Here is a 27,167-nt window from a genome sequence, read left to right on the forward strand (position 1 = left end):
TTGCTTCCTTCCAATGAGGACGGAGCAGCGGGAGAAAGGGCGCTATAGAGGATCGCTGTGGAGAGCTGCTGCTGTGCTTTGACATCTGAGCTCTGTGGAAAACGATCTCAATACAATTCTGAAAAACGCGACTCTCCGAACGCCAGCCGAACAAGTCTCCGCAGCCGAAGCGCTGTGTCTCTTTTCAGCTGGCGATAAACCTTTCCTCGATCCTTTGCGGACTTGTAAAACTGTTCCTGATCAGAATAAAAAACGCTCACGCTAATACACAAGCACCCGTGTCTCGCCAAAGCTGACAAATAAACAAACGGACAAGCCGCACTGCACGTGTGAACAGGGGAATGAACGAGCGAGCGGGGATAGGGCGCCTCCTGCGCTTAAAAGCTTACAGCACCTGGTATTCCCAGGCGGTCTCCCATCCAAGTACTAACCAGGCCCATCCTTGTTTAGTTTCCGAGATCAGACGAGATCAGGCGTGCTCAAGGGGGTGTGGCCGTAAGCGAGAGCAAGGCTCGCTGGCACCCTTCTTATTGAGAGGACAGCTCCGTCACCTCTTTTACGACGCTGCTTTTTTTCCCTTGCGTTTTTCTCTTCTTCCCACGTTCTCTCTCTTCACTGCCTTCGTCCCCGCTCTATTTCACTTCAGCCTTTCACTCTTGCTTCCTTCCAATGAGGACGGAGCTGCGGGAGAAAGGGCGCTATAGAGGATCGCTGTGGAGAGCTGCTGCTGTGCTTTGACATCTGAGCTCTGTGGAAAACGATCTCAATACAATTCTGAAAAACGCGACTCTCCGAACGCCAGCCGAACAAGTCTCCGCAGCCGAAGCGCTGTGTCTCTTTTCAGCTGGCGATAAACCTTTCCTCGATCCTTTGCGGACTTGTAAAACTGTTCCTGATCAGAATAAAAAACGCTCACGCTAATACACAAGCACCCGTGTCTCGCCAAAGCTGACAAATAAACAGACGGACAAGCCGCACTGCACGTGTGAACAGGGGAATGAGCGAGCGAGCGGGGATAGGGCGCCTCCTGCGCTTAAAAGCTTACAGCACCTGGTATTCCCAGGCGGTCTCCCATCCAAGTACTAACCAGGCCCATCCCTGTTTAGCTTCCGCGATCAGACGAGATCAGGCGTGCTCAAGGGGGTGTGGCCGTAAGCGAGAGCAAGGCTCGCTGGCACCCTTCTTATTGAGAGGACAGCTCCGTCACCTCTTTTACGACGCTGCTTTTTTTCCCTTGCGTTTTTCTCTTCTTCCCACGTTCTCTCTCTTCACTGCCTTCGTCCCCGCTCTATTTCACTTCAGCCTTTCACTCTTGCTTCCTTCCAATGAGGACGGAGCTGCGGGAGAAAGGGCGCTATAGAGGATCGCTGTGGAGAGCTGCTGCTGTGCTTTGACATCTGAGCTCTGTGGAAAACGATCTCAATACAATTCTGAAAAACGCGACTCTCCGAACGCCAGCCGAACAAGTCTCCGCAGCCGAAGCGCTGTGTCTCTTTTCAGCTGGCGATAAACCTTTCCTCGATCCTTTGCGGACTTGTAAAACTGTTCCTGATCAGAATAAAAAACGCTCACGCTAATACACAAGCACCCGTGTCTCGCCAAAGCTGACAAATAAACAGACGGACAAACCGCACTGCACGTGTGAACAGGGGAATGAGCGAGCGAGCGGGGATAGGGCGCCTCCTGCGCTTAAAAGCTTACAGCACCTGGTATTCCCAGGCGGTCTCCCATCCAAGTACTAACCAGGCCCATCCCTGTTTAGCTTCCGCGATCAGACGAGATCAGGCGTGCTCAAGGGGGTGTGGCCGTAAGCGTGAGCAAGGCTCGCTGGCACCCTTCTTATTGAGAGGACGGCTCCGTCACCTCTTTTACGACGCTGCTTTTTTTCCCTTGCGTTTTTCTCTTCTTCCCACGTTCTCTCTCTTCACTGCCTTCGTCCCCGCTCTATTTCACTTCAGCCTTTCACTCTTGCTTCCTTCCAATGAGGACGGAGCTGCGGGAGAAAGGGCGCTATAGAGGATCGCTGTGGAGAGCTGCTGCTGTGCTTTGACATCTGAGCTCTGTGGAAAACGATCTCAATACAATTCTGAAAAACGCGACTCTCCGAACGCCAGCCGAACAAGTCTCCGCAGCCGAAGCGCTGTGTCTCTTTTCAGCTGGCGATAAACCTTTCCTCGATCCTTTGCGGACTTGTAAAACTGTTCCTGATCAGAATAAAAAACGCTCACGCTAATACACAAGCACCCGTGTCTCGCCAAAGCTGACAAATAAACAGACGGACAAGCCGCACTGCACGTGTGAACAGGGGAATGAGCGAGCGAGCGGGGATAGGGCGCCTCCTGCGCTTAAAAGCTTACAGCACCTGGTATTCCCAGGCGGTCTCCCATCCAAGTACTAACCAGGCCCATCCCTGTTTAGCTTCCGCGATCAGACGAGATCAGGCGTGCTCAAGGGGGTGTGGCCGTAAGCGAGAGCAAGGCTCGCTGGCACCCTTCTTATTGAGAGGACGGCTCCGTCACCTCTTTTACGACGCTGCTTTTTTTCCCTTGCGTTTTTCTCTTCTTCCCACGTTCTCTCTCTTCACTGCCTTCGTCCCCGCTCTATTTCACTTCAGCCTTTCACTCTTGCTTCCTTCCAATGAGGACGGAGCTGCGGGAGAAAGGGCGCTATAGAGGATCGCTGTGGAGAGCTGCTGCTGTGCTTTGACATCTGAGCTCTGTGGAAAACGATCTCAATACAATTCTGAAAAACGCGACTCTCCGAACGCCAGCCGAACAAGTCTCCGCAGCCGAAGCGCTGTGTCTCTTTTCAGCTGGCGATAAACCTTTCCTCGATCCTTTGCGGACTTGTAAAACTGTTCCTGATCAGAATAAAAAACGCTCACGCTAATACACAAGCACCCGTGTCTCGCCAAAGCTGACAAATAAACAGACGGACAAGCCGCACTGCACGTGTGAACAGGGGAATGAGCGAGCGAGCGGGGATAGGGCGCCTCCTGCGCTTAAAAGCTTACAGCACCTGGTATTCCCAGGCGGTCTCCCATCCAAGTACTAACCAGGCCCATCCCTGTTTAGCTTCCGCGATCAGACGAGATCAGGCGTGCTCAAGGGGGTGTGGCCGTAAGCGAGAGCAAGGCTCGCTGGCACCCTTCTTATTGAGAGGACGGCTCCGTCACCTCTTTTACGACGCTGCTTTTTTTCCCTTGCGTTTTTCTCTTCTTCCCACGTTCTCTCTCTTCACTGCCTTCGTCCCCGCTCTATTTCACTTCAGCCTTTCACTCTTGCTTCCTTCCAATGAGGACGGAGCTGCGGGAGAAAGGGCGCTATAGAGGATCGCTGTGGAGAGCTGCTGCTGTGCTTTGACATCTGAGCTCTGTGGAAAACGATCTCAATACAATTCTGAAAAACGCGACTCTCCGAACGCCAGCCGAACAAGTCTCCGCAGCCGAAGCGCTGTGTCTCTTTTCAGCTGGCGATAAACCTTTCCTCGATCCTTTGCGGACTTGTAAAACTGTTCCTGATCAGAATAAAAAACGCTCACGCTAATACACAAGCACCCGTGTCTCGCCAAAGCTGACAAATAAACAGACGGACAAGCCGCACTGCACGTGTGAACAGGGGAATGAGCGAGCGAGCGGGGATAGGGCGCCTCCTGCGCTTAAAAGCTTACAGCACCTGGTATTCCCAGGCGGTCTCCCATCCAAGTACTAACCAGGCCCATCCTTGTTTAGCTTCCGAGATCAGACGAGATCAGGCGTGCTCAAGGGGGTGTGGCCGTAAGCGAGAGCAAGGCTCGCTGGCACCCTTCTTATTGAGAGGACAGCTCCGTCACCTCTTTTACGACGCTGCTTTTTTTCCCTTGCGTTTTTCTCTTCTTCCCACGTTCTCTCTCTTCACCGCCTTCGTCCCCGCTCTATTTCACTTCAGCCTTTCACTCTTGCTTCCTTCCAATGAGGACGGAGCTGCGGGAGAAAGGGCGCTATAGAGGATCGCTGTGGAGAGCTGCTGCTGTGCTTTGACATCTGAGCTCTGTGGAAAACGATCTCAATACAATTCTGAAAAACGCGACTCTCCGAACGCCAGCCGAACAAGTCTCCGCAGCCGAAGCGCTGTGTCTCTTTTCAGCTGGCGATAAACCTTTCCTCGATCCTTTGCGGACTTGTAAAACTGTTCCTGATCAGAATAAAAAACGCTCACGCTAATACACAAGCACCCGTGTCTCGCCAAAGCTGACAAAAAAACAGACGGACAAGCCGCACTGCACGTGTGAACAGGGGAATGAGCGAGCGAGCGGGGATAGGGCGCCTCCTGCGCTTAAAAGCTTACAGCACCTGGTATTCCCAGGCGGTCTCCTATCCGAGTTCTAACCAGGCCCATTCCTGTTTAGTTTCCGAGATCAGACGAGATCAGGCGTGCTCAAGGGGGTGTGGCCGTAAGCGAGAGCAAGGCTCGCTGGCACCCTTCTTATTGAGAGGACAGCTCCGTCACCTCTTTTACGACGCTGCTTTTTTTCCCTTGCGTTTTTCTCTTCTTCCCACGTTCTCTCTCTTCACCGCCTTCGTCCCCGCTCTATTTCACTTCAGCCTTTCACTCTTGCTTCCTTCCAATGAGGACGGAGCAGCGGGAGAAAGGGCGCTATTTAGGATCGCTGTGGAGAGCTGCTGCTGTGCTTTGACATCTGAGCTCTGTGGAAAACGATCTCAATACAATTCTGAAAAACGCGACTCTCCGAACGCCAGCCGAACAAGTCTCCGCAGCCGAAGCGCTGTGTCTCTTTTCAGCTGGCGATAAACCTTTCCTCGATCCTTTGCGGACTTGTAAAACTGTTCCTGATCAGAATAAAAAACGCTCACGCTAATACACAAGCACCCGTGTCTCGCCAAAGCTGACAAATAAACAAACGGACAAGCCGCACTGCACGTGTGAACAGGGGAATGAATGAGCGAGCGGGGATAGGGCGCCTCCTGCGCTTAAAAGCTTACAGCACCTGGTATTCCCAGGCGGTCTCCCATCCAAGTACTAACCAGGCCCATCCTTGTTTAGCTTCCGAGATCAGACGAGATCAGGCGTGCTCAAGGGGGTGTGGCCGTAAGCGAGAGCAAGGCTCGCTGGCACCCTTCTTATTGAGAGGACAGCTCTGTCACCTCTTTTACGACGCTGCTTTTTTTCCCTTGCGTTTTTCTCTTCTTCCCACGTTCTCTCTCTTCACTGCCTTCGTCCCCGCTCTATTTCACTTCAGCCTTTCACTCTTGCTTCCTTCCAATGAGGACGGAGCTGCGGGAGAAAGGGCGCTATAGAGGATCGCTGTGGAGAGCTGCTGCTGTGCTTTGACATCTGAGCTCTGTGGAAAACGATCTCAATACAATTCTGAAAAACGCGACTCTCCGAACGCCAGCCGAACAAGTCTCCGCAGCCGAAGCGCTGTGTCTCTTTTCAGCTGGCGATAAACCTTTCCTCGATCCTTTGCGGACTTGTAAAACTGTTCCTGATCAGAATAAAAAACGCTCACGCTAATACACAAGCACCCGTGTCTCGCCAAAGCTGACAAATAAACAGACGGACAAGCCGCACTGCACGTGTGAACAGGGGAATGAGCGAGCGAGCGGGGATAGGGCGCCTCCTGCGCTTAAAAGCTTACAGCACCTGGTATTCCCAGGCGGTTTCCCATCCAAGTACTAACCAGGCCCATCCCTGTTTAGCTTCCGCGATCAGACAAGATCAGGCGTGCTCAAGGGGGTGTGGCCATAAGCGAGAGCAAGGCTCGCTGGCACCCTTCTTATTGAGAGGACGGCTCCGTCACCTCTTTTACGACGCTGCTTTTTTTCCCTTGCGTTTTTCTCTTCTTCCCACGTTCTCTCTCTTCACTGCCTTCGTCCCCGCTCTATTTCACTTCAGCCTTTCACTCTTGCTTTCTTCCAATGAGGACGGAGCTGCGGGAGAAAGGGCGCTATAGAGGATCGCTGTGGAGAGCTGCTGCTGTGCTTTGACATCTGAGCTCTGTGGAAAACGATCTCAATACAATTCTGAAAAACGCGACTCTCCGAACGCCAGCCGAACAAGTCTCCACAGCCGAAGCGCTGTGTCTCTTTTCAGCTGGCGATAAACCTTTCCTCGATCCTTTGCGGACTTGTAAAACTGTTCCTGATCAGAATAAAAAACGCTCACGCTAATACACAAGCACCCGTGTCTCACCAAAGCTGACAAATAAACAGACGGACAAGCCGCACTGCACGTGTGAACAGGGGAATGAGAGAGCGAGCGGGGATAGGGCGCCTCCTGCGCTTAAAAGCTTACAGCACCTGGTACTCCCAGGCGGTCTCTCATCCAAGTACTAACCAAGCCCATCCCTGTTTAGCTTCCGAGATCAGGCGTGCTCAAGGGGGTGTGGCCATAAGCGAGAGCAAGGCACGCTGGCACCCTTCTTATTGAGAGGACAGCTCCGTCACCTCTTTTACGACGCTGCTTTTTTTCCCTTGCGTTTTTCTCTTCTTCCCACGTTCTCTCTCTTCACTGCCTTCGTCCCCGCTCTATTTCACTTCAGCCTTTCACTCTTGCTTCCTTCCAATGAGGACGGAGCTGCGGGAGAAAGGGCGCTATAGAGGATCGCTGTGGAGAGCTGCTGCTGTGCTTTGACATCTGAGCTCTGTGGAAAACGATCTCAATACAATTCTGAAAAACGCGACTCTCCGAACGCCAGCCGAACAAGTCTCCACAGCCGAAGCGCTGTGTCTCTTTTCAGCTGGCGATAAACCTTTCCTCGATCCTTTGCGGACTTGTAAAACTGTTCCTGATCAGAATAAAAAACGCTCACGCTAATACACAAGCACCCGTGTCTCGCCAAAGCTGACAAATAAAGAGACGGACAAGCCGCACTGCACGTGTGAACAGGGGAATGAGCGAGCGAGCGGGGATAGGGCGCCACCTGCGCTTAAAAGCTTACAGCACCTGGTATTCCCAGGCGGTCTCCCATCCAAGTACTAACCAGGCCCATCCCTGTTTAGCTTCCGAGATCAGACGAGATCAGGCGTGCTCAAGGTGGTGTGGCCGTAAGCGAGAGCAAGGCTCGCTGGCACCCTTCTTATTGAGAGGACAGCTCCGTCACCTCTTTTACGACGCTGCTTTTTTTCCCTTGCGTTTTTCTCTTCTTCCCACGTTCTCTCTCTTCACTGCCTTCGTCCCCGCTCTATTTCACTTCAGCCTTTCACTCTTGCTTCCTTCCAAAGAGGACGGAGCTGCGGGAGAAAGGGCGCTATAGAGGATCGCTGTGGAGAGCTGCTGCTGTGCTTTGACATCTGAGCTCTGTGGAAAACGATCTCAATACAATTCTGAAAAACGCGACTCTCCGAACGCCAGCCGAACAAGTCTCCACAGCCGAAGCGCTGTGTCTCTTTTCAGCTGGCGATAAACCTTTCTTCGATCCTTTGCGGACTTGTAAAACTGTTCCTGATCAGAATAAAAAACGCTCACGCTAATACACAAGCACCCGTGTCTCGCCAAAGCTGACAAATAAACAGACGGACAAGCCGCACTGCACGTGTGAACAGGGGAATGAGCGAGCGAGCGGGGATAGGGCGCCTCCTGCGCTTAAAAGCTAACAGCACCTGGTATTCCCAGGCGGTCTCCCATCCAAGTACTAACCAGGCCCATCCCTGTTTAGCTTGCGAGATCAGACGAGATCAGGCGTGCTCAAGGGGGTGTGGCCGTAAGCGACACCAAGGCTCGCTGGCACCCTTCTTATTGAGAGGACAGCTCCGTCACCTCTTTTACGACGCTGCTTTTTTTCCCTTGCGTTTTTCTCTTCTTCCCACGTTTTCTCTCTTCACTGCCTTCGTCCCCGCTCTATTTCACTTCAGCCTTTCACTCTTGCTTCCTTCCAATGAGGACGGAGCTGCGGGAGAAAGGGCGCTATAGAGGATCGCTGTGGAGAGCTGCTGCTGTGCTTTGACATCTGAGCTCTGTGGAAAACGATCTCAATACAATTCTGAAAAACGCGACTCTCCGAACGCCAGCCGAACAAGTCTCCACAGCCGAAGCGCTGTGTCTCTTTTCAGCTGGCGATAAACCTTTCCTCGATCCTTTGCGGACATGTAAAACTGTTCCTGATCAGAATAAAAAACGCTCACGCTAATACACAAGCACCCGTGTCTCGCCAAAGCTGACAAATAAACAGACGGACAAGCCGCACTGCACGTGTGAACAGGGGAATGAGCGAGCGAGCGGGGATAGGGCGCCTCCCGCGCTTAAAAGCTTACAGCACCTGGTATTCCCAGGCGGTCTCCCATCCAAGTACTAACCAGGCCCATCCCTGTTTAGCTTCCGAGATCAGACGAGATCAGGCGTGCTCAAGGGGGTGTGGCCGTAAGCGAGGGCAAGGCTCGCTGGCACCCTTCTTATTGAGAGGACAGCTCCGTCACCTCTTTTACGACGCTGCTCTTTTTCCCTTGCGTTTTTCTCTTCTTCCCACGTTCTCTCTCTTCACTGCCTTCGTCCCCGCTCTATTTCACTTCAGCCTTTCACTCTTGCTTCCTTCCAATGAGGACGGAGCTGCGGGAGATAGGGCACTATAGAGGATCGCTGTGGAGAGCTGCTGCTGTGCTTTGACATCTGAGCTCTGTGGAAAACGATCTCAATACAATTCTGAAAAACGCGACTCTCCGAACGCCAGCCGAACAAGTCTCCACAGCCGAAGCGCTGTGTCTCTTTTCAGCTGGCGATAAACCTTTCCTCGATCCTTTGCGGACTTGTAAAACTGTTCCTGATCAGAATAAAAAACGCTCACGCTAATACACAAGCACCCGTGTCTCGCCAAAGCTGACAAATAAACAGACGGACAAGCCGCACTGCACGTGTGAACAGGGGAATGAGCGAGCGAGCGGGGATAGGGCGCCTCCTGCGCTTAAAAGCTTACAGCACCTGGTATTCCCAGGCGGTCTCCCATCCAAGTACTAACCAGGCCCATCCCTGTTTAGCTTCCGAGATCAGACGAGATCAGGCGTGCTCAAGGGGGTGTGGCCGTAAGCTAGACCAAAGCTCGCTGGCACCCTTCTTATTGAGAGGACAGCTCCGTCACCTCTTTTACGACGCTGCTTTTTTTCCCTTGCGTTTTTCTCTTCTTCCCACGTTCTCTCTCTTCACTGCCTTCGTCCCCGCTCTATTTCACTTCAGCCTTTCACTCTTGCTTCCTTCCAATGAGGACGGAGCTGCGGGAGAAAGGGCGCTATAGAGGATCGCTGTGGAGAGCTGCTGCTGTGCTTTGACATCTGAGCTCTGTGGAAAACGATCTCAATACAATTCTGAAAAACGCGACTCTCCGAACGCCAGCCGAACATGTCTCCACAGCCGAAGCGCTGTGTCTCTTTTCAGCTGGCGATAAACCTTTCTTCGATCCTTTGCGGACTTGTAAAACTGTTCCTGATCAGAATAAAAAACGCTCACGCTAATACACAAGCACCCGTGTCTCGCCAAAGCTGACAAATAAACAGACAGACAAGCCGCACTGCACGTGTGAACAGGGGAATGAGCGAGCGAGCGGGGATAGGGCGCCTCCTGCGCTTAAAAGCTAACAGCACCTGGTATTCCCAGGCGGTCTCCCATCCAAGTACTAACCAGGCCCATCCCTGTTTAGCTTCCGAGATCAGACGAGATCAGGCGTGCTCAAGGGGGTGTGGCCGTAAGCGAGAGCAAGGCTCGCTGGCACCCTTCTTATTGAGAGGACAGCTCCGTCACCTCTTTTATGACGCTGCTCTTTTTCCCTTGCGTTTTTCTCTTCTTCCCACGTTCTCTCTCTTCACTGCCTTCGTCCCCGCTCTATTTCACTTCAGCCTTTCACTCTTGCTTCCTTCCAATGAGGACGGAGCTGCGGGAGAAAGGGCGCTATAGAGGATCGCTGTGGAGAGCTGCTGCTGTGCTTTGACATCTGAGCTCTGTGGAAAACGATCTCAATACAATTCTAAAAAACGCGACTCTCCGAACGCCAGCCGAACAAGTCTCCACAGCCGAAGCGCTGTGTCTCTTTTCAGCTGGCGATAAACCTTTCCTCGATCCTTTGCGGACTTGTAAAACTGTTCCTGATCAGAATAAAAAACGCTCACGCTAATACACAAGCACCCGTGTCTCACCAAAGCTGACAAATAAACAGACGGACAAGCCGCACTGCACGTGTGAACAGGGGAATGAGCGAGCGAGCGGGGATAGAGCGCCTCCTGCGCTTAAAAGCTCACAGCACCTGGTATTCCCAGGCGGTCTCCCATCCAAGTACTAACCAAGCCCATCCCTGTTTAGCTTCCGAGATCAGACGAGATCAGGTGTGCTCAAGGGGGTGTGGCCATAAGGGAGAGCAAGGCTCGCTGGCACCCTTCTTATTGAGAGGACAGCTCCGTCACCTCTTTTACGACGCTGCTTTTTTTCCCTTGCGTTTTTCTCTTCTTCCCACGTTCTCTCTCTTCACTGCCTTCGTCCCCGCTCTATTTCACTTCAGCCTTTCACTCTTGCTTCCTTCCAATGAGGACGGAGCTGCGGGAGGAAGGGCGCTATAGAGGATCGCTGTGGAGAGCTGCTGCTGTGCTTTGACATCTGAGCTCTGTGGAAAACGATCTCAATACAATTCTGAAAAACGCGACTCTCCGAACGCCAGCCGAACAAGTCTCCACAGCCGAAGCGCTGTGTCTCTTTTCAGCTGGCGATAAACCTTTCCTCGATCCTTTGCGGACTTGTAAAACTGTTCCTGATCAGAATAAAAAACGCTCACGCTAATACACAAGCACCCGTGTCTCGCCAAAGCTGACAAATAAACAGACGGACAAGCCGCACTGCACGTGTGAACAGGGGAATGAGCGAGCGAGCGGGGATAGGGCGCCTCCTGCGCTTAAAAGGTTACAGCACCTGGTATTCCCAGGCGGTCTCCCATCCAAGTACTAACCAGGCCCATCCCTGTTTAGCTTCCGAGATCAAACGAGATCAGGGATGCTCAAGGGAGTGTGGCCATAAGCGAGAGCAAGGCTCGCTGGCACCCTTCTTATTGAGAGGACAGCTCCGTCACCTCTTTTACGACGCTGCTCCTTTTCCCTTGCGTTTTTCTCTTCTTCCCACGTTCTCTCTCTTCACTGCCTTCGTCCCCGCTCTATTTCACTTCAGCCTTTCACTCTTGCTTCCTTCCAATGAGGACGGAGCTGCGGGAGAAAGGGCGCTATAGAGGATCGCTGTGGAGAGCTGCTGCTGTGCTTTGACATCTGAGCTCTGTGGAAAACGATCTCAATACAATTCTGAAAAACGCAACTCTCCGAACGCCAGCCGAACAAGTCTCCACAGCCGAAGCGCTGTGTCTCTTTTCAGCTGGCGATAAACTTTTCCTCGATCCTTTGCGGACTTGTTAAACTGTTCATGATCAGAATAAAAAACGCTCACGCTAATACACAAGCACCCGTGTCTCGCCAAAGCTGACAAATAAACAGACGGACAAGCCGCACTGCACGTGTGAACAGGGGAATGAGCGAGCGAGCAGGGGATAGGGCGCCTCCTGCGCTTAAAAGCTTACAGCACCTGGTATTCCCAGGCGGTCTCCCATCCAAGTACTAACCAGGCCCATCCCTGTTTAGCTTCCGAGATCAAACGAGATCAGGCATGCTCAAGGGGGTGTGGCCGTAAGCGCGAGCAGGGCTCGCTGGCACCCTTCTTATTGAGAGGACAGCTCCGTCACCTCTTTTACGACGCTGCTTTTTTTCCCTTGCGTTTTTCTCTTCTTCCCACGTTCTCTCTCTTCACTGCCTTCGTCCCCGCTCTATTTCACTTCAGCCTTTCACACTTGCTTCCTTCCAATGAGGATGGAGCTGCGGGAGAAAGGGCGCTATAGAGGATCGCTGTGGAGAGCTGCTGCTGTGCTTTGACATCTGAGCTCTGTGGAAAACGATCTCAATACAATTCTGAAAAACGCGACTCTCCGAACGCCAGCCGAACAAGTCTCCACAGCCGAAGCGCTGTGTCTCTTTTCAGCTGGCGATAAACCTTTCCTCGATCCTTTGCGGACTTGTAAAACTGTTCCTGATCAGAATAAAAAACGCTCACGCTAATACACAAGCACCCGTGTCTCGCCAAAGCTGACAAATAAACAGACGGACAAGCCGCACTGCACGTGTGAACAGGGGAATGAGCGAGCGAGCGGGGATAGGGCGCCTCCTGCGCTTAAAAGCTTACAGCACCTGGTATTCCCAGGCGGTCTCCCATCCAAGTACTAACCAGGCCCATCCCTGTTTAGCTTCCGAGATCAGATGAGATCAGGCGTGCTCAAGGGGGTGTGGCCGTAAGCTAGAGCAAGGCTCGCTGGCACCCTTCTTATTGAGAGGACAGCTCCGTCACCTCTTTTACGACGCTGCTTTTTTTCCCTTGCGTTTTTCTCTTCTTCCCACGTTCTCTCTCTTCACTGCCTTCGTCCCCGCTCTATTTCACTTCAGCCTTTCACTCTTGCTTCCTTCCAATGAGGACGGAGCTGCGGGAGAAAGGGCGCTATAGAGGATCGCTGTGGAGAGCTGCTGCTGTGCTTTGACATCTGAGCTCTGTGGAAAACGATCTCAATACAATTCTGAAAAACGCGGCTCTCCGAACGCCAGCCGAACAAGTCTCCACAGCCGAAGCGCTGTGTCTCTTTTCAGCTGGCGATAAACCTTTCCTCGATCCTTTGCGGACTTGTAAAACTGTTCCTGATCAGAATAAAAAACGCTCACGCTAATACACAAGCACCCGTGTCTCGCCAAAGCTGACAAATAAACAGACGGACAAGCCGCACTGCACGTGTGAACAGGGGAATGAGCGAGCGAGCGGGGATAGGGCGCCTCCTGCGCTTAAAAGCTTACAGCACCTGGTATTCCCAGGCGGTCTCCCATCCAAGTACTAACCAGGCCCATCCCTGTTGAGCTTCCGAGATCAGACGAGATCAGGCGTGCTCAAGGGGGTGTGGCCGTAAGCGAGAGCAAGGCTCGCTGGCACCCTTCTTATTGAGAGGACAGCTCCGTCACCTCTTTTACGACGCTGCTTTTTTTCCCTTGCGTTTTTCTCTTCTTCCCACGTTCTCTCTCTTCACTGCCTTCGTCCCCGCTCTATTTCACTTCAGCCTTTCACTCTTGCTTCCTTCCAATGAGGACGGAGCTGCGGGAGAAAGGGCGCTATAGAGGATCGCTGTGGAGAGCTGCTGCTGTGCTTTGACATCTGAGCTCTGTGGAAAACGATCTCAATACAATTCTGAAAAACGCGACTCTCCGAACGCCAGCTGAACAAGTCTCCACAGCCGAAGCGCTGTGTCTCTTTTCAGCTGGCGATAAACCTTTCCTCGATCCTTTGCGGACTTGTAAAACTGTTCCTGATCAGAATAAAAAACGCTCACGCTAATACACAAGCACCCGTGTCTCGCCAAAGCTGACAAATAAACAGACGGACAAGCCGCACTGCACGTGTGAACAGGGGAATGAGCGAGCGAGCGGGGATAGGGCGCCTCCTGCGCTTAAAAGCTTACAGCACCTGGTATTCCCAGGCGGTCTCCCATCCAAGTACTAACCAGGCCCATCCCTGTTTAGCTTCCGAGATCAGACGAGATCAGGCGTGCTCAAGGGGGTGTGGCCGTAAGCGAGAGCAAGGCTCGCTGGCACCCTTCTTATTGAGAGGACAGCTCCGTCACCTCTTTTACGACGCTGCTTTTTTTCCCTTGCGTTTTTCTCTTCTTCCCACGTTCTCTCTCTTCACTGCCTTCGTCCCCGCTCTATTTCACTTCAGCCTTTCACTCTTGCTTCCTTCCAATGAGGACGGAGCTGCGGGAGAAAGGGCGCTATAGAGGATCGCTGTGGAGAGCTGCTGCTGTGCTTTGACATCTGAGTTCTGTGGAAAACGATCTCAATACAATTCTGAAAAACGCGACTCTCCGAACGCCAGCCGAACAAGTCTCCACAGCCGAAGCGCTGTGTCTCTTTTCAGCTGGCGATAAACCTTTCTTCGATCCTTTGCGGACTTGTAAAACTGTTCCTGATCAGAATAAAAAACGCTCACGCTAATACACAAGCACCCGTGTCTCGCCAAAGCTGACAAATAAACAGACGGACAAGCCGCACTGCACGTGTGAACAGGGGAATGAGCGAGCGAGCGGGGATAGGGCGCCTCCTGCGCTTAAAAGCTTACAGCACCTGGTATTCCCAGGCGGTCTCCCATCCAAGTACTAACCAGGCCCATCCCTGTTTAGCTTCCGAGATCAGACGAGATCAGGTGTGCTCAAGGGGGTGTGGCCGTAAGCGAGAGCAAGGCTCTCTGGCACCCTTCTTATTGAGAGGACAGCTCCGTCACCTCTTTTACGACGCTGCTTTTTTTCCCTTGCGTTGTTCTCTTCTTCCCACGTTCTCTCTCTTCACTGCCTTCGTCCCCGCTCTATTTCACTTCAGCCTTTCACTCTTGCTTCCTTCCAATGAGGACGGAGCTGCGGGAGAAAGGGCGCTATAGAGGATCGCTGTGGAGAGCTGCTGCTGTGCTTTGACATCTGAGCTCTGTGGAAAACGATCTCAATACAATTCTGAAAAACGCGACTCTCCGAACGCCAGCCGAACAAGTCTCCACAGCCGAAGCGCTGTGTCTCTTTTCAGCTGGCGATAAACCTTTCCTCGATCCTTTGCGGACTTGTAAAACTGTTCCTGATCAGAATAAAAAACGCTCACGCTAATACACAAGCACCCGTGTCTCGCCAAAGCTGACAAATAAACAGATGGACAAGCCGCACTGCACGTGTGAACAGGGGAATGAGCGAGCGAGCGGGGATAGGGCGCCTCCTGCGCTTAAAAGCTTGCAGCACCTGGTATTCCCAGGCGGTCTCCCATCCAAGTACTAACCAGGCCCATCCCTGTTTAGCTTCCGAGATCAGACGAGATCAGGCGTGCTCAAGGGGGTGTGGCCGTAAGCGAGAGCAAGGCTCGCTGGCACCCTTCTTATTGAGAGGACAGCTCCGTCACCTCTTTTACGACGCTGCTTTTTTTCCCTTGCGTTTTTCTCTTCTTCCCACGTTCTCTCTCTTCACTGCCTTCGTCCCCGCTCTATTTCACTTCAGCCTTTCACTCTTGCTTCCTTCCAATGAGGACGGAGCTGCGGGAGAAAGGGCGCTATAGAGGATCGCTGTGGAGAGCTGCTGCTGTGCTTTGAAATCTGAGCTCTGTGGAAAACGATCTCAATACAATTCTGAAAAACGCGACTCTCCGAACGCCAGCCGAACAAGTCTCCACAGCCGAAGCGCTGTGTCTCTATTCAGCTGGCGATAAACCTTCCCTCGATTCTTTGCGGACTTGTTAAACTGTTCCTGATCAGAATAAAAAACGCTCACGCTAATACACAAGCACCCGTGTCTCGCCAAAGCTGACAAATAAACAGACGGACAAGCCGCACTGCACGTGTGAACAGGGGAATGAGCGAGCGAGCGGGGATAGGGCGCCTCCTGCGCTTAAAAGTTTACAGCACCTGGTATTCCCAGGCGGTCTCCCATCCAAGTACTAACCAGGCCCATCCCTGTTTAGCTTCCGAGATCAGACGAGATCAGGCGTGCTCAAGAGGGTGTGGCCGTAAGCGAGAGCAAGGGTCGCTGGCACCCTTCTTATTGAGAGGACAGCTCCGTCACCTCTTTTACGACGCTGCTTTTTTTCCCTTGCGTTTTTCTCTTCTTCCCACGTTCTCTCTCTTCACTGCCTTCGTCCCCGCTCTATTTCACTTCAGCCTTTCACTCTTGCTTCCTTCCAATGAGGACGGAGCTGCGGGAGAAAGGGCGCTATAGAGGATCGCTGTGGAGAGCTGCTGCTGTGCTTTGACATCTGAGCTCTGTGGAAAACGATCTCAATACAATTCTGAAAAATGCGACTCTCCGAACGCCAGCCGAACAAGTCTCCACAGCCGAAGCGCTGTGTCTCTATTCAGCTGGCGATAAACCTTCCCTCGATTCTTTGCGGACTTGTTAAACTGTTCCTGATCAGAATAAAAAACGCTCACGCTAATACACAAGCACCCGTGTCTCGCCAAAGCTGACAAATAAACAGACGGACAAGCCGCACTGCACGTGTGAACAGGGGAATGAGCGAGCGAGCGAGCGGGGATAGGGCGCCTCCTGCGCTTAAAAGCTTACAGCACCTGGTATTCCCAGGCGGTCTCCCATCCAAGTACTAACCAGGCCCATCCCTGTTTAGCTTCCGAGATCAGACGAGATCAGGCGTGCTCAAGGGGGTGTGGCCGTAAGCGAGAGCAAAGCTCGCTGGCACCCTTCTTATTGAGAGGACAGCTCCGTCACCTCTTTTACGACGCTGCTTTTTTTCCCTTGCGTTTTTCTCTTCTTCCCACGTTCTCTCTCTTCACTGCCTTCGTCCCCGCTCTATTTCACTTCAGCCTTTCACTCTTGCTTCCTTCCAATGAGGACGGAGCTGCGGGAGAAAGGGCGCTATAGAGGATCGCTGTGGAGAGCTGCTGCTGTGCTTTGACATCTGAGCTCTGTGGTAAACGATCTCAATACAATTCTGAAAAACGCGACTCTCCGAACGCCAGCCGAACAAGTCTCCACAGCCGAAGCGCTGTGTCTCTTTTCAGCTGGCGATAAACCTTTCCTCGATCCTTTGCGGACTTGTAAAACTGTTCCTGATCAGAATAAAAAACGCTCACGCTAATACACAAGCACCCGTGTCTCGCCAAAGCTGACAAATAAACAGACGGACAAGCCGCACTGCACGTGTGAACAGGGGAATGAGCGAGCGAGCGGGGATAGGGCGCCTCCTGCGCTTAAAAGCTTACAGCACCTGGTATTCCCAGGCGGTCTCCCATCCAAGTACTAACCAGGCCCATCCCTGTTTAGCTTCCGAGATCAGACAAGATCAGGCGTGCTCAAAGGGGTGTGGCCGTAAGCGAGAGCAAGGCTCGCTGGCACCCTTCTTATTGAGAGGACAGCTCCGTCACCTCTTTTACGACGCTGCTTTTTTTCCCTTGCGTTTTTCTCTTCTTCCCACGTTCTCTCTCTTCACTGCCTTCGTCCCCGCTCTATTTCACTTCAGCCTTTCACTCTTGCTTCCTTCCAATGAGGACGGAGCTGCGGGAGAAAGGGCGCTATAGAGGATCGCTGTGGAGAGCTGCTGCTGTGCTTTGACATCTGAGCTCTGTGGAAAACGATCTCAATACAATTCTGAAAAACGCGACTCTCCGAACGCCAGCCGAACAAGTCTCCACAGCCGAAGCGCTGTGTCTCTTTTCAGCTGGCGATAATCCTTTCCTCGATCCTTTGCGGACTTGTAAAACTGTTCCTGATCAGAATAAAAAACGCTCACGCTAATACACAAGCACCCGTGTCTCGCCAAAGCTGACAAATAAACAGACGGACAAGCCGCACTGCACGTGTGAACAGGGGAATGAGCGAGCGAGCGGGGATAGGGCGCCTCCTGCGCTTAAAAGCTTACAGCACCTGGTATTCCCAGGCGGTCTCCCATCCAAGTACTAACCAGGCCCATCCCTGTTTAGCTTCCGAGATCAGACGAGATCAGGCGTGCTCAAGGGGGTGTGGCCGTAAGCGAGAGCAAGGCTCGCTGGCACCCTTCTTATTGAGAGGACAGCTCCGTCACCTCTTTTACGACGCTGCTTTTTTTCCCTTGCGTTTTTCTCTTCTTCCCACGTTCTCTCTCTTCACTGCCTTCGTCCCCGCTCTATTTCACTTCAGCCTTTCACTCTTGCTTCCTTCCAATGAGGACGGAGCTGCGGGAGAAAGGGCGCTATAGAGGATCGCTGTGGAGAGCTGCTGCTGTGCTTTGACATCTGAGCTCTGTGGAAAACGATCTCAATACAATTCTGAAAAACGCGACTCTCCGAACGCCAGCCGAACAAGTCTCCACAGCCGAAGCGCTGTGTCTCTTTTCAGCTGGCGATAAACCTTTCCTCGATCCTTTGCGGACTTGTTAAACTGTTCCTGATCAGAATAAAAAACGCTCACGCTAATACACAAGCACCCGTGTCTCGCCAAAGCTGACAAATAAACAGACGGACAAGCCGCACTGCACGTATGAACAGGGGAATGAGCGAGCGAGCGGGGATAGGGCGCCTCCTGCGCTAAAAAGCTTACAGCACCTGGTATTCCCAGGCGGTCTCCCATCCAAGTACTAACCAGGCCCATCCCTGTTTAGCTTCCGAGATCAGACGAGATCAGGCGTGCTCAAGGGGGTGTGGCCGTAAGCGAGAGCAAGGCTCGCTGGCACCCTTCTTATTGAGAGGACAGCTCCGTCACCTCTTTTACGACGCTGCTTTTTTTCCCTTGCGTTTTTCTCTTCTTCCCACGTTCTCTCTCTTCACTGCCTTCGTCCCCGCTCTATTTCACTTCAGCCTTTCACTCTTGCTTCCTTCCAATGAGGACGGAGCTGCGGGAGAAAGGGCGCTATAGAGGATCGCTGTGGAGAGCTGCTGCTGTGCTTTGACATCTGAGCTCTGAGGAAAACGATCTCAATACAATTCTGAGAAACGCGACTCTCCGAACGCCAGCCGAACAAGTCTCCACAGCCGAAGCGCTGTGTCTCTTTTCAGCTGGCGATAAACCTTTCCTCGATCCTTTGCGGACTTGTAAAACTGTTCCTGATCAGAATAAAAAACGCTCACGCTAATACACAAGCACCCGTGTCTCGCCAAAGCTGACAAATAAAGAGACGGACAAGCCGCACTGCACGTGTGAACAGGGGAATGAGCGAGCGAGCGGGGATAGGGCGCCTCCTGCGCTTAAAAGCTTACAGCACCTGGTATTCCCAGGCGGTCTCCCATCCAAGTACTAACCAGGCCCATCCCTGTTTAGCTTCCGAGATCAGACGAGATCAGGCGTGCTCAAGGGGGTGTGGCCGTAAGCGAGAGCAAGGTTCGCTGGCACCCTTCTTATTGAGAGGACAGCTCCGTCACCTCTTTTTCGACGCTGCTCTTTTTCCCTTGCGTTTTTCTCTTCTTCCCACGTTCTCTCTCTTCACTGCCTTCGTCCCTGCTCTATTTCACTTCAGCCTTTCACTCTTGCTTCCTTCCAATGAGGACGGAGCTGCGGGAGAAAGGGCGCTATAGAGGATCGCTGTGGAGAGCTGCTGCTGTGCTTTGACATCTGAGCTCTGTGGAAAACGATCTCAATACAATTCTGAAAAACGCGACTCTCCGAACGCCAGCCGAACAAGTCTCCACAGCCGAAGCGCTGTGTCTCTTTTCAGTTGGCGATAAACCTTTCCTCGATCCTTTGCGGACTTGTAAAACTGTTCCTGATCAGAATAAAAAACGCTCACGCTAATACACAAGCACCCGTGTCTCGCCAAAGCTGAGAAATAAACAGACGGACAAGCCGCACTGCACGTGTGAACAGGGGAATGAGCGAGCGAGCGGGGATAGGGCGCCTCCTGCGCATAAAAGCTTACAGCACCTGGTATTCCCAGGCGGTCTCCCATCCAAGTACTAACCAGGCCCATCCCTGTTTAGCTTTCAAGATCAGATGAGATCAGGCGTGGTCAAGGGGGTGTGGCCGTAAGCGAGAGCAAGGCTCGCTGGCACCCTTCTTATTGAGAGGACAGCTCCGTCACCTCTTTTACGACGCTGCTTTTTTTCCCTTGCGTTTTTCTCTTCTTCCCACGTTCTCTCTCTTCACTGCCTTCGTCCCCGCTCTATTTCACTTCAGCCTTTCACTCTTGCTTCCTTCCAATGAGGACGGAGCTGCGGGAGAAAGGGCGCTATAGAGGATCGCTGTGGAGAGCTGCTGCTGTGCTTTGACATCTGAGCTCTGTGGAAAACGATCTCAATACAATTCTGAAAAACGCGACTCTCCGAACGCCAGCCGAACAAGTCTCCACAGCCGAAGCGCTGTGTCTCTTTTCAGCTGGCGATAAACCTTTCCTCGATCCTTTGCGGACTTGTAAAACTGTTCCTGATCAGAATAAAAAACGCTCACGCTAATACACAAGCACCCGTGTCTCGCCAAAGCTGACAAATAAACAGACGGACAAGCCGCACTGCACGTGTGAACAGGGGAATGAGCGAGCGAGCGGGGATAGGGTGCCTCCTGCGCTTAAAAGCTTACAGCATCTGGTATTCCCAGGCGGTCTCCCATCCAAGTACTAACCAGGCCCATCCCTGTTTAGCTTCCTAGATCAGACGAGATCAGGCGTGCTCAAGGGGGTGTGGCCGTAAGCGAGAGCAAGGCTCGCTGGCACCCTTCTTATTGAGAGGACAGCTCCGTCACCTCTTTTACGATGCTGCTTTTTTTCCCTTGTGTTTTTCTCTTCTTCCCACTTTCTCTCTCTTCACTGCCTTCGTCCCCGCTCTATTTCACTTCAGCCTTTCACTCTTGCTTCCTTCCAATGAGGACGGAGCTGCGGGAGAAAGGGCGCTATAGAGGATCGCTGTGGAGAGCTGCTGCTGTGCTTTGACATCTGAGCTCTGTGGAAAACGATCTCAATACAATTCTGAAAAACGCGACTCTCCGAACGCCAGCCGAACAAGTCTCCACAGCCGAAGCGCTGTGTCTCTTTTCAGCTGGCGATAAACCTTTCCTCGATCCTTTGCGGACTTGTAAAACTGTTCCTGATCAGAATAAAAAACGCTCACGCTAATACACAAGCACCCGTGTCTCGCCAAAGCTGACAAATAAACAGACGGACAAGCCGCACTGCTCGTGTGAACAGGGGAGTGAGCGAGCGAGCGGGGATAGGGCGCCTCCTGCGCTTAAAAGCTTACAGCACCTGGTATTCCCAGGCGGTCTCCCATCCAAGTACTAACCAGGCCCATCCCTGTTTAGCTTCCGAGATCAGACGAGATCAGGCGTGCTCAAGGGGGTGTGGCCGTAAGCGAGAGCAAGGCTCGCTGGCACCCTTCTTATTGAGAGGACAGCTCCGTCACCTCTTTTACGACGCTGCTTTTTTTCTCTTGCGTTTTTCTCTTCTTCCCACGTTCTCTCTCTTCACTGCCTTCGTCCCCGCTCTATTTCACTTCAGCCTTTCACTCTTGCTTCCTTCCAATGAGGACGGAGCTGCGGGAGAAAGGGCGCTATAGAGGATCGCTGTGGAGAGCTGCTGCTGTGCTTTGACATCTGAGCTCTGTGGAAAACGATCTCAATACAATTCTGAAAAACGCGACTCTCCGAACGCCAGCCGAACAAGTCTCCACAGCCGAAGCGCTGTGTCTCTTTTCAGCTGGCGATAAACCTTTCCTCGATCCTTTGCGGACTTGTTAAACTGTTCATGATCAGAATAAAAAACGCTCACGCTAATACACAAGCACCCGTGTCTTGCCAAAGCTGACAAATAAACAGACGGACAAGCCGCACTGCACGTGTGAACAGGGGAATGAGCGAGCGAGCGGGGATAGGGCGCCTCCTGCGCTTAAAAGCTTACAGCACCTGGTATTCCCAGGTGGTCTCCCCTCCACGTACTAACCAGGCCCATCCCTGTTTAGCTTCCGAGATCAGACGAGATCAGGCGTGCTCAAGGGGGTGTGGCCGTAAGCAAGAGCAAGGCTCGCTGGCACCCTTCTTATTGAGAGGACAGCTCCGTCACCTCTTTTACGACGCTGCTCATTTTCCCTTGCGTTTTTCTCTTCTTCCCACGTTCTCTCTCTTCACTGCCTTCGTCCCCGCTCTATTTCACTTCAGCCTTTCACTCTTGCTTCCTTCCAATGAGGACGGAGCTGCGGGAGAAAGGGCGCTATAGAGGATCGCTGTGGAGAGCTGCTGCTGTGCTTTGACATCTGAGCTCTGTGGAAAACGATCTCAATACAATTCTGAAAAACGCGACTCTCCGAACGCCAGCCGAACAAGTCTCCACAGCCGAAGCGCTGTGTCTCTTTTCAGCTGGCGATAAACCTTTCCTCGATCCTTTGCGGACTTGTAAAACTGTTCCTGATCAGAATAAAAAACGCTCACGCTAATACACAAGCACCCGTGTCTCGCCAAAGCTGACAAATAAAGAGACGGACAAGCCGCACTGCACGTGTGAACAGGGGAATGAGCGAGCGAGCGGGGATAGGGCGCCTCCTGCGCTTAAAAGCTTACAGCACCTGGTATTCCCAGGCGGTCTCCCATCCAAGTACTAACCAGGCCCATCCCTGTTTAGCTTCCGAGATCAGACGAGATCAGGCGTGCTCAAGGGGGTGTGGCCGTAAGCGAGAGTAAGGCTCGCTGGCACCCTTCTTATTGAGAGGACAGCTCCGTCACCTCTTTTACGACGCTGCTTTTTAACCCTTGCGTTTTTCTCTTCTTCCCACGTTCTCTCTCTTCACTGCCTTCGTCCCCGCTCTATTTCACTTCAGCCTTTCACTCTTGCTTCCTTCCAATGAGGACGGAGCTGCGGGAGAAAGGGCGCTATAGAGGATCGCTGTGGAGAGCTGCTGCTGTGCTTTGACATCTGAGCTCTGTGGAAAACGATCTCAATACAATTCTGAAAAACGCGACTCTCCGAACGCCAGCCGAACAAGTCTCCACAGCCGAAGCGCTGTGTCTCTTTTCAGCTGGCGATAAACCTTTCCTCGATCCTTTGCGGACTTGTTAAACTGTTCCTGATCAGAATAAAAAACGCTCACTCTAATACACAAGCACCCGTGTCTCGCCAAAGCTGACAAATAAACAGACGGACAAGCCGCACTGCACGTGTGAACAGGGGAATGAGCGAGCGAGCGGGGATAGGGAGCCTCCTGCGCTTAAAAGCTTACAGCACCTGGTATTCCCAGGCGGTCTCCCATCCAAGTACTAACCAGGCCCATCCCTGTTTAGCTTCCGAGATCAGACGAGATCAGGCGTGCTCAAGGGGGTGTGGCCGTAAGCGAGAGCAAGGCTCGCTGGCACCCTTCTTATTGAGAGGACAGCTCCGTCACCTCTTTTACGACGCTGCTTTTTTTCCCTTGCGTTTTTCTCTTCTTCCCACGTTCTCTCTCTTCACTGCCTTCGTCCCCGCTCTATTTCACTTCAGCCTTTCACTCTTGCTTCCTTCCAATGAGGACGGAGCTGCGGGAGAAAGGGCGCTATAGAAAATCGCTGTGGAGAGCTGCTGCTGTGCTTTGACATCTGAGCTCTGTGGAAAACGATCTCAATACAATTCTGAAAAACGCGACTCTCCGAACGCCAGCCGAACAAGTCTCCACAGCCGAAGCGCTGTGTCTCTTTTCAGCTGGCGATAAACCTTTCCTCGATCCTTTGCTGACTTGTAAAACTGTTCCTGATCAGAATAAAAAAAGCTCACGCTAATACACAAGCACCCGTGACTCGCCAAAGCTGACAAATAAACAGACGGACAAGCCGCACTGCACGTGTGAACAGGGGAATGAGCGAGCGAGCAGGGATAGGGCGCCTCCTGCGCTTAAAAGCTTACAGCACCTGGTATTCCCAGGCGGTCTCCCATCCAAGTACTAACCAGGCCCATCCCTGTTTAGCTTCCGAGATCAGACGAGATCAGGCATGCTCAAGGGGGTGTGGCCGTAAGCGAGAGCAAGGCTCGCTGGCACCCTTCTTATTGAGAGGACAGCTCCGTCACCTCTTTTACGACGCTGCTTTTTTTCCCTTGCGTTTTTCTCTTCTTCCCACGTTCTCTCTCTTCACTGCCTTCGTCCCCGCTCTATTTCACTTCAGCCTTTCACTTTTGCTTCCTTCCAATGAGGACGGAGCTGCGGGAGAAAGGGCGCTATAGAGGATCGCTGTGGAGAGCTGCTGCTGTGCTTTGACATCTGAGCTCTGTGGAAAACGATCTCAATACAATTCTAAAAAACGCGACTCTCCGAACGCCAGCCGAACAAGTCTCCACAGCCGAAGCGCTGTGTCTCTTTTCAGCTGGCGATAAACCTTTCCTCGATCCTTTGCGGACTTGTAAAACTGTTCCTGATCAGAATAAAAAACGCTCACGCTAATACACAAGCACCCGTGTCTCACCAAAGCTGACAAATAAACAGACGGACAAGCCGCACTGCACGTGTGAACAGGGGAATGAGCGAGCGAGCGGGGATAGAGCGCCTCCTGCGCTTAAAAGCTCACAGCACCTGGTATTCCCAGGCGGTCTCCCATCCAAGTACTAACCAAGCCCATCCCTGTTTAGCTTCCGAGATCAGACAAGATCAGGTGTGCTCAAGGGGGTGTGGCCATAAGGGAGAGCAAGGCTCGCTGGCACCCTTCTTATTGAGAGGACAGCTCCGTCACCTCTTTTACGACGCTGCTTTTTTTCCCTTGCGTTTTTCTCTTCTTCCCACGTTCTCTCTCTTCACTGCCTTCGTCCCCGCTCTATTTCACTTCAGCCTTTCACTTTTGCTTCCTTCCAATGAGGACGGAGCTGCGGGAGAAAGGGCGCTATAGAGGATCGCTGTGGAGAGCTGCTGCTGTGCTTTGACATCTGAGCTCTGTGGAAAACGATCTCAATACAATTCTGAAAAACGCGACTCTCCGAACGCCAGCCGAACAAGTCTCCACAGCCGAAGCGCTGTGTCTCTTTTCAGCTGGCGATAAACCTTTCCTCGATCCTTTGCGGACTTGTAAAACTGTTCCTGATCAGAATAAAAAACGCTCACGCTAATACACAAGCACCCGTGTCTCACCAAAGCTGACAAATAAACAGACGGACAAGCCGCACTGCACGTGTGAACAGGGGAATGAGCGAGCGAGCGGGGATAGGGCGCCTCCTGCGCTTAAAAGCTTACAGCACCTGGTATTCCCAGGCGGTCTCTCATCCAAGTACTAACCATGCCCATCCCTGTTTAGCTTCCGAAATCAGACGAGATCAGGCGTGCTCAAGGGGGTGTGGCCATAAGCGAGAGCAACGCTCGCTGGCACCCTTCTTATTGAGAGGACAGCTCCGTCACCTCTTTTACGACGCTGCTTTTTTTCCCTTGCGTTTTTCTCTTCTTCCCACGTTCTCTCTCTTCACTGCCTTCGTCCCCGCTCTATTTCACTTCAGCCTTTCACTCTTGCTTCCTTCCAATGAGGACGGAGCTGCGGGAGAAAGGGCGCTATAGAGGATCGCTGTGGAGAGCTGCTGCTGTGCTTTGACATCTGAGCTCTGTGGAAAACGATCTCAATACAATTCTGAAAAACGCGACTCTCCGAACGCCAGCCGAACAAGTCTCCACAGCCGAAGCGCTGTGTCTCTTTTCAGCTGGCGATAAACCTTTCCTCGATCCTTTGCGGACTTGTAAAACTGTTCCTGATCAGAAAAAAAACGCTCACGCTAATATACAAGCACCCGTGTCTCGCCAAAGCTGACAAATAAAGAGACGGACAAGCCGCACTGCACGTGTGAACAGGGGAATGAGCGAGCGAGCAGGGATAGGGCGCCTCCTGCGCTTAAAAGCTTACAGCACCTGGTATTCCCAGGCGGTCTCCCATCCAAGTACTAACCAGGCCCATCCCTGTTTAGCTTCCGAGATCAGACGAGATCAGGCGTGCTCAAGGGGGTGTGGCCGTAAGCGAGCGCAAGGCTCGCAGGCACCCTTCTTATTGAGAGGACAGCTCCGTCACGTCTTTTACGACGCTGCTTTTTTTCCTTTGCGTTTTTCTCTTCTTCCCACGTTCTCTCTCTTCACTGCCTTCATCCCCGCTCTATTTCACTTCAGCCTTTCACTCTTGCTTCCTTCCAATGAGGACGGAGCTGCGGGAGAAAGGGCGCTATAGAGGATCGCTGTGGAGAGCTGCTGCTGTGCTTTGACATCTGAGCTCTGTGGAAAACGATCTCAATACAATTCTGAAAAACGCGACTCTCCGAACGCCAGCCGAACAAGTCTCCACAGCCGAAGCGCTGTGTCTCTTTTCAGCTGGCGATAAACCTTTCCTCGATCCTTTGCGGACTTGTTAAACTGTTCCTGATCAGAATAAAAAACGCTCACGCTAATACACAAGCACCCGTGTCTCGCCAAAGCTGACAAATAAACAGACGGACAAGCCGCACTGCACGTGTGAACAGGGGAATGAGCGAGCGAGCGGGGATAGGGCGCCTCCTGCGCTTAAAAGCTTACAGCACCTGGTATTCCCAGGCGGTCTCCAATCCAAGTACTAACCAGGCCCATCCCTGTTTAGCTTCCGAGATCAGACGAGATCAGGCGTGCTCAAGGGGGTGTGGCCGTAAGCGAGAGCAAGGCTCGCTGGCACCCTTCTTATTGAGAGGACAGCTCCGTCACCTCTTTTACGACGCTGCTTTTTTTCCCTTGCGTTTTTCTCTTCTTCCCACGTTCTCTCTTCACTGCCTTCGTCCCCGCTCTATTTCACTTCAGCCTTTCACTCTTGCTTCCTTCCAATGAGGACGGAGCTGCGGGAGAAAGGGCGCTATAGAGGATCGCTGTGGAGAGCTGCTGCTGTGCTTTGACATCTGAGCTCTGTGGAAAACGATCTCAATACAATTCTGAAAAACGCGACTCTCCGAACGCCAGCCGAACAAGTCTCCACAGCCGAAGCGCTGTGTCTCTTTTCAGCTGGCGATAAACCTTTCCTCGATCCTTTGCGGACTTGTAAAAATGTTCATGATCAGAATAAAAAATGCTCACGCTAAAACACAAGCACCCGCGTCTCGCCAAAGCTGACAAATAAACAGACGGACAAGGCGCACTGCACGTGTGAACAGGGGAATGAGCGAGCGAGCGGGGATAGGGCGCCTCCTGCGCTTAAGAGCTTACAGCACCTGGTATTCCCAGGTGGTCTCCCATCCAAGTACTAACCAGGCCCATCCCTGTTTAGCTTCCGAGATCAGACGAGATCAGGCGTGCTCAAGGGGCTGTGGCCGTAAGCGAGAGCAAGGCTCGCTGGCACCCTTCTTATTGAGAGGACAGCTCCGTCACCTCTTTTACGACGCTGCTTTTTTTCCCTTGCGTTTTTCTCTTCTTCCCACGTTCTCTCTCTTCACTGCCTTCGTCCCCGCTCTATTTCACTTCAGCCTTTCACTTTTGCTTCCTTCCAATGAGGACGGAGCTGCGGGAGAAAGGGCGCTATAGAGGATCGCTGTGGAGAGCTGCTGCTGTGCTTTGACATCTGAGCTCTGTGGAAAACGATCTCAATACAATTCTGAAAAACGCGACCCTCCGAACGCCAGCCGAACAAGTCTCCACAGCCGAAGCGCTGTGTCTCTTTTCAGCTGGCGATAAACCTTTCCTCGATCCTTTGCGGACTTGTAAAACTGTTCCTGATCAGAATAAAAAACGCTCACGCTAATACACAAGCACCCG

General features: G+C 52.5%; 17 non-coding genes and 24 pseudogenes across 17 annotated transcripts; all 41 read right to left on the minus strand.

Annotated features, from left to right (window-relative positions):
- Positions 1 to 382: 382 nt before the first annotated feature.
- Positions 383 to 501, minus strand: LOC148671676 (5S ribosomal RNA; annotated as a pseudogene).
- Positions 502 to 1,038: 537 nt separating this feature from the next.
- On the minus strand, positions 1,039 to 1,157 carry LOC148671677 (5S ribosomal RNA; annotated as a pseudogene).
- Positions 1,158 to 1,694: 537 nt separating this feature from the next.
- LOC148671678 (5S ribosomal RNA) lies at positions 1,695 to 1,813 on the minus strand (annotated as a pseudogene).
- Positions 1,814 to 2,350: 537 nt separating this feature from the next.
- Positions 2,351 to 2,469, minus strand: LOC148671679 (5S ribosomal RNA; annotated as a pseudogene).
- A 537-nt stretch (positions 2,470 to 3,006) lies between these two features.
- LOC148671680 (5S ribosomal RNA) lies at positions 3,007 to 3,125 on the minus strand (annotated as a pseudogene).
- Positions 3,126 to 3,662: 537 nt separating this feature from the next.
- On the minus strand, positions 3,663 to 3,781 carry LOC148671681 (5S ribosomal RNA). Its single transcript, XR_015938869.1, has one exon. It is a non-coding gene; the product is annotated as a 5S ribosomal RNA (ribosomal RNA).
- Positions 3,782 to 4,318: 537 nt separating this feature from the next.
- Positions 4,319 to 4,437, minus strand: LOC148671682 (5S ribosomal RNA; annotated as a pseudogene).
- A 537-nt stretch (positions 4,438 to 4,974) lies between these two features.
- LOC148671683 (5S ribosomal RNA) lies at positions 4,975 to 5,093 on the minus strand. The gene has a single exon (XR_015938870.1). It is a non-coding gene; the product is annotated as a 5S ribosomal RNA (ribosomal RNA).
- Positions 5,094 to 5,630: 537 nt separating this feature from the next.
- On the minus strand, positions 5,631 to 5,749 carry LOC148671684 (5S ribosomal RNA; annotated as a pseudogene).
- A 537-nt stretch (positions 5,750 to 6,286) lies between these two features.
- On the minus strand, positions 6,287 to 6,395 carry LOC148671685 (5S ribosomal RNA; annotated as a pseudogene).
- A 537-nt stretch (positions 6,396 to 6,932) lies between these two features.
- Positions 6,933 to 7,051, minus strand: LOC148671686 (5S ribosomal RNA). Its single transcript, XR_015938847.1, has one exon. It is a non-coding gene; the product is annotated as a 5S ribosomal RNA (ribosomal RNA).
- A 537-nt stretch (positions 7,052 to 7,588) lies between these two features.
- LOC148671687 (5S ribosomal RNA) lies at positions 7,589 to 7,707 on the minus strand (annotated as a pseudogene).
- A 537-nt stretch (positions 7,708 to 8,244) lies between these two features.
- Positions 8,245 to 8,363, minus strand: LOC148671688 (5S ribosomal RNA). The gene has a single exon (XR_015937975.1). It is a non-coding gene; the product is annotated as a 5S ribosomal RNA (ribosomal RNA).
- Positions 8,364 to 8,900: 537 nt separating this feature from the next.
- On the minus strand, positions 8,901 to 9,019 carry LOC148671689 (5S ribosomal RNA). The gene has a single exon (XR_015937976.1). It is a non-coding gene; the product is annotated as a 5S ribosomal RNA (ribosomal RNA).
- Positions 9,020 to 9,556: 537 nt separating this feature from the next.
- Positions 9,557 to 9,675, minus strand: LOC148671690 (5S ribosomal RNA; annotated as a pseudogene).
- Positions 9,676 to 10,212: 537 nt separating this feature from the next.
- LOC148671691 (5S ribosomal RNA) lies at positions 10,213 to 10,331 on the minus strand (annotated as a pseudogene).
- Positions 10,332 to 10,868: 537 nt separating this feature from the next.
- Positions 10,869 to 10,987, minus strand: LOC148671692 (5S ribosomal RNA; annotated as a pseudogene).
- A 538-nt stretch (positions 10,988 to 11,525) lies between these two features.
- LOC148671693 (5S ribosomal RNA) lies at positions 11,526 to 11,644 on the minus strand (annotated as a pseudogene).
- A 537-nt stretch (positions 11,645 to 12,181) lies between these two features.
- Positions 12,182 to 12,300, minus strand: LOC148671694 (5S ribosomal RNA). Its single transcript, XR_015939142.1, has one exon. It is a non-coding gene; the product is annotated as a 5S ribosomal RNA (ribosomal RNA).
- A 537-nt stretch (positions 12,301 to 12,837) lies between these two features.
- On the minus strand, positions 12,838 to 12,956 carry LOC148671695 (5S ribosomal RNA; annotated as a pseudogene).
- A 537-nt stretch (positions 12,957 to 13,493) lies between these two features.
- On the minus strand, positions 13,494 to 13,612 carry LOC148671696 (5S ribosomal RNA). The gene has a single exon (XR_015937977.1). It is a non-coding gene; the product is annotated as a 5S ribosomal RNA (ribosomal RNA).
- Positions 13,613 to 14,149: 537 nt separating this feature from the next.
- Positions 14,150 to 14,268, minus strand: LOC148671697 (5S ribosomal RNA). Its single transcript, XR_015938774.1, has one exon. It is a non-coding gene; the product is annotated as a 5S ribosomal RNA (ribosomal RNA).
- A 537-nt stretch (positions 14,269 to 14,805) lies between these two features.
- On the minus strand, positions 14,806 to 14,924 carry LOC148671698 (5S ribosomal RNA; annotated as a pseudogene).
- Positions 14,925 to 15,461: 537 nt separating this feature from the next.
- LOC148671699 (5S ribosomal RNA) lies at positions 15,462 to 15,580 on the minus strand (annotated as a pseudogene).
- Positions 15,581 to 16,121: 541 nt separating this feature from the next.
- Positions 16,122 to 16,240, minus strand: LOC148671700 (5S ribosomal RNA). The gene has a single exon (XR_015937978.1). It is a non-coding gene; the product is annotated as a 5S ribosomal RNA (ribosomal RNA).
- A 537-nt stretch (positions 16,241 to 16,777) lies between these two features.
- Positions 16,778 to 16,896, minus strand: LOC148671701 (5S ribosomal RNA; annotated as a pseudogene).
- A 537-nt stretch (positions 16,897 to 17,433) lies between these two features.
- On the minus strand, positions 17,434 to 17,552 carry LOC148671702 (5S ribosomal RNA). The gene has a single exon (XR_015937980.1). It is a non-coding gene; the product is annotated as a 5S ribosomal RNA (ribosomal RNA).
- A 537-nt stretch (positions 17,553 to 18,089) lies between these two features.
- LOC148671703 (5S ribosomal RNA) lies at positions 18,090 to 18,208 on the minus strand. The gene has a single exon (XR_015937981.1). It is a non-coding gene; the product is annotated as a 5S ribosomal RNA (ribosomal RNA).
- Positions 18,209 to 18,745: 537 nt separating this feature from the next.
- LOC148671704 (5S ribosomal RNA) lies at positions 18,746 to 18,864 on the minus strand. Its single transcript, XR_015937982.1, has one exon. It is a non-coding gene; the product is annotated as a 5S ribosomal RNA (ribosomal RNA).
- A 537-nt stretch (positions 18,865 to 19,401) lies between these two features.
- Positions 19,402 to 19,520, minus strand: LOC148671705 (5S ribosomal RNA; annotated as a pseudogene).
- A 537-nt stretch (positions 19,521 to 20,057) lies between these two features.
- LOC148671706 (5S ribosomal RNA) lies at positions 20,058 to 20,176 on the minus strand (annotated as a pseudogene).
- Positions 20,177 to 20,713: 537 nt separating this feature from the next.
- LOC148671707 (5S ribosomal RNA) lies at positions 20,714 to 20,832 on the minus strand. Its single transcript, XR_015937983.1, has one exon. It is a non-coding gene; the product is annotated as a 5S ribosomal RNA (ribosomal RNA).
- A 537-nt stretch (positions 20,833 to 21,369) lies between these two features.
- LOC148671708 (5S ribosomal RNA) lies at positions 21,370 to 21,488 on the minus strand (annotated as a pseudogene).
- Positions 21,489 to 22,025: 537 nt separating this feature from the next.
- Positions 22,026 to 22,144, minus strand: LOC148671709 (5S ribosomal RNA). The gene has a single exon (XR_015937984.1). It is a non-coding gene; the product is annotated as a 5S ribosomal RNA (ribosomal RNA).
- Positions 22,145 to 22,681: 537 nt separating this feature from the next.
- Positions 22,682 to 22,800, minus strand: LOC148671710 (5S ribosomal RNA). Its single transcript, XR_015937985.1, has one exon. It is a non-coding gene; the product is annotated as a 5S ribosomal RNA (ribosomal RNA).
- A 537-nt stretch (positions 22,801 to 23,337) lies between these two features.
- Positions 23,338 to 23,456, minus strand: LOC148671711 (5S ribosomal RNA). Its single transcript, XR_015938533.1, has one exon. It is a non-coding gene; the product is annotated as a 5S ribosomal RNA (ribosomal RNA).
- A 537-nt stretch (positions 23,457 to 23,993) lies between these two features.
- LOC148671712 (5S ribosomal RNA) lies at positions 23,994 to 24,112 on the minus strand (annotated as a pseudogene).
- Positions 24,113 to 24,649: 537 nt separating this feature from the next.
- Positions 24,650 to 24,768, minus strand: LOC148671713 (5S ribosomal RNA; annotated as a pseudogene).
- Positions 24,769 to 25,304: 536 nt separating this feature from the next.
- Positions 25,305 to 25,423, minus strand: LOC148671714 (5S ribosomal RNA). Its single transcript, XR_015937986.1, has one exon. It is a non-coding gene; the product is annotated as a 5S ribosomal RNA (ribosomal RNA).
- A 537-nt stretch (positions 25,424 to 25,960) lies between these two features.
- LOC148671715 (5S ribosomal RNA) lies at positions 25,961 to 26,079 on the minus strand (annotated as a pseudogene).
- A 535-nt stretch (positions 26,080 to 26,614) lies between these two features.
- LOC148671716 (5S ribosomal RNA) lies at positions 26,615 to 26,733 on the minus strand (annotated as a pseudogene).
- Positions 26,734 to 27,167: the final 434 nt, after the last annotated feature.

The sequence above is a fragment of the Lepisosteus platostomus genome, chromosome 5 (genome assembly GCF_059453375.1).
Source record: "Lepisosteus platostomus isolate fLepPlt1 chromosome 5, fLepPlt1.hap1, whole genome shotgun sequence".
NCBI lineage: Eukaryota > Metazoa > Chordata > Actinopteri > Semionotiformes > Lepisosteidae > Lepisosteus > Lepisosteus platostomus.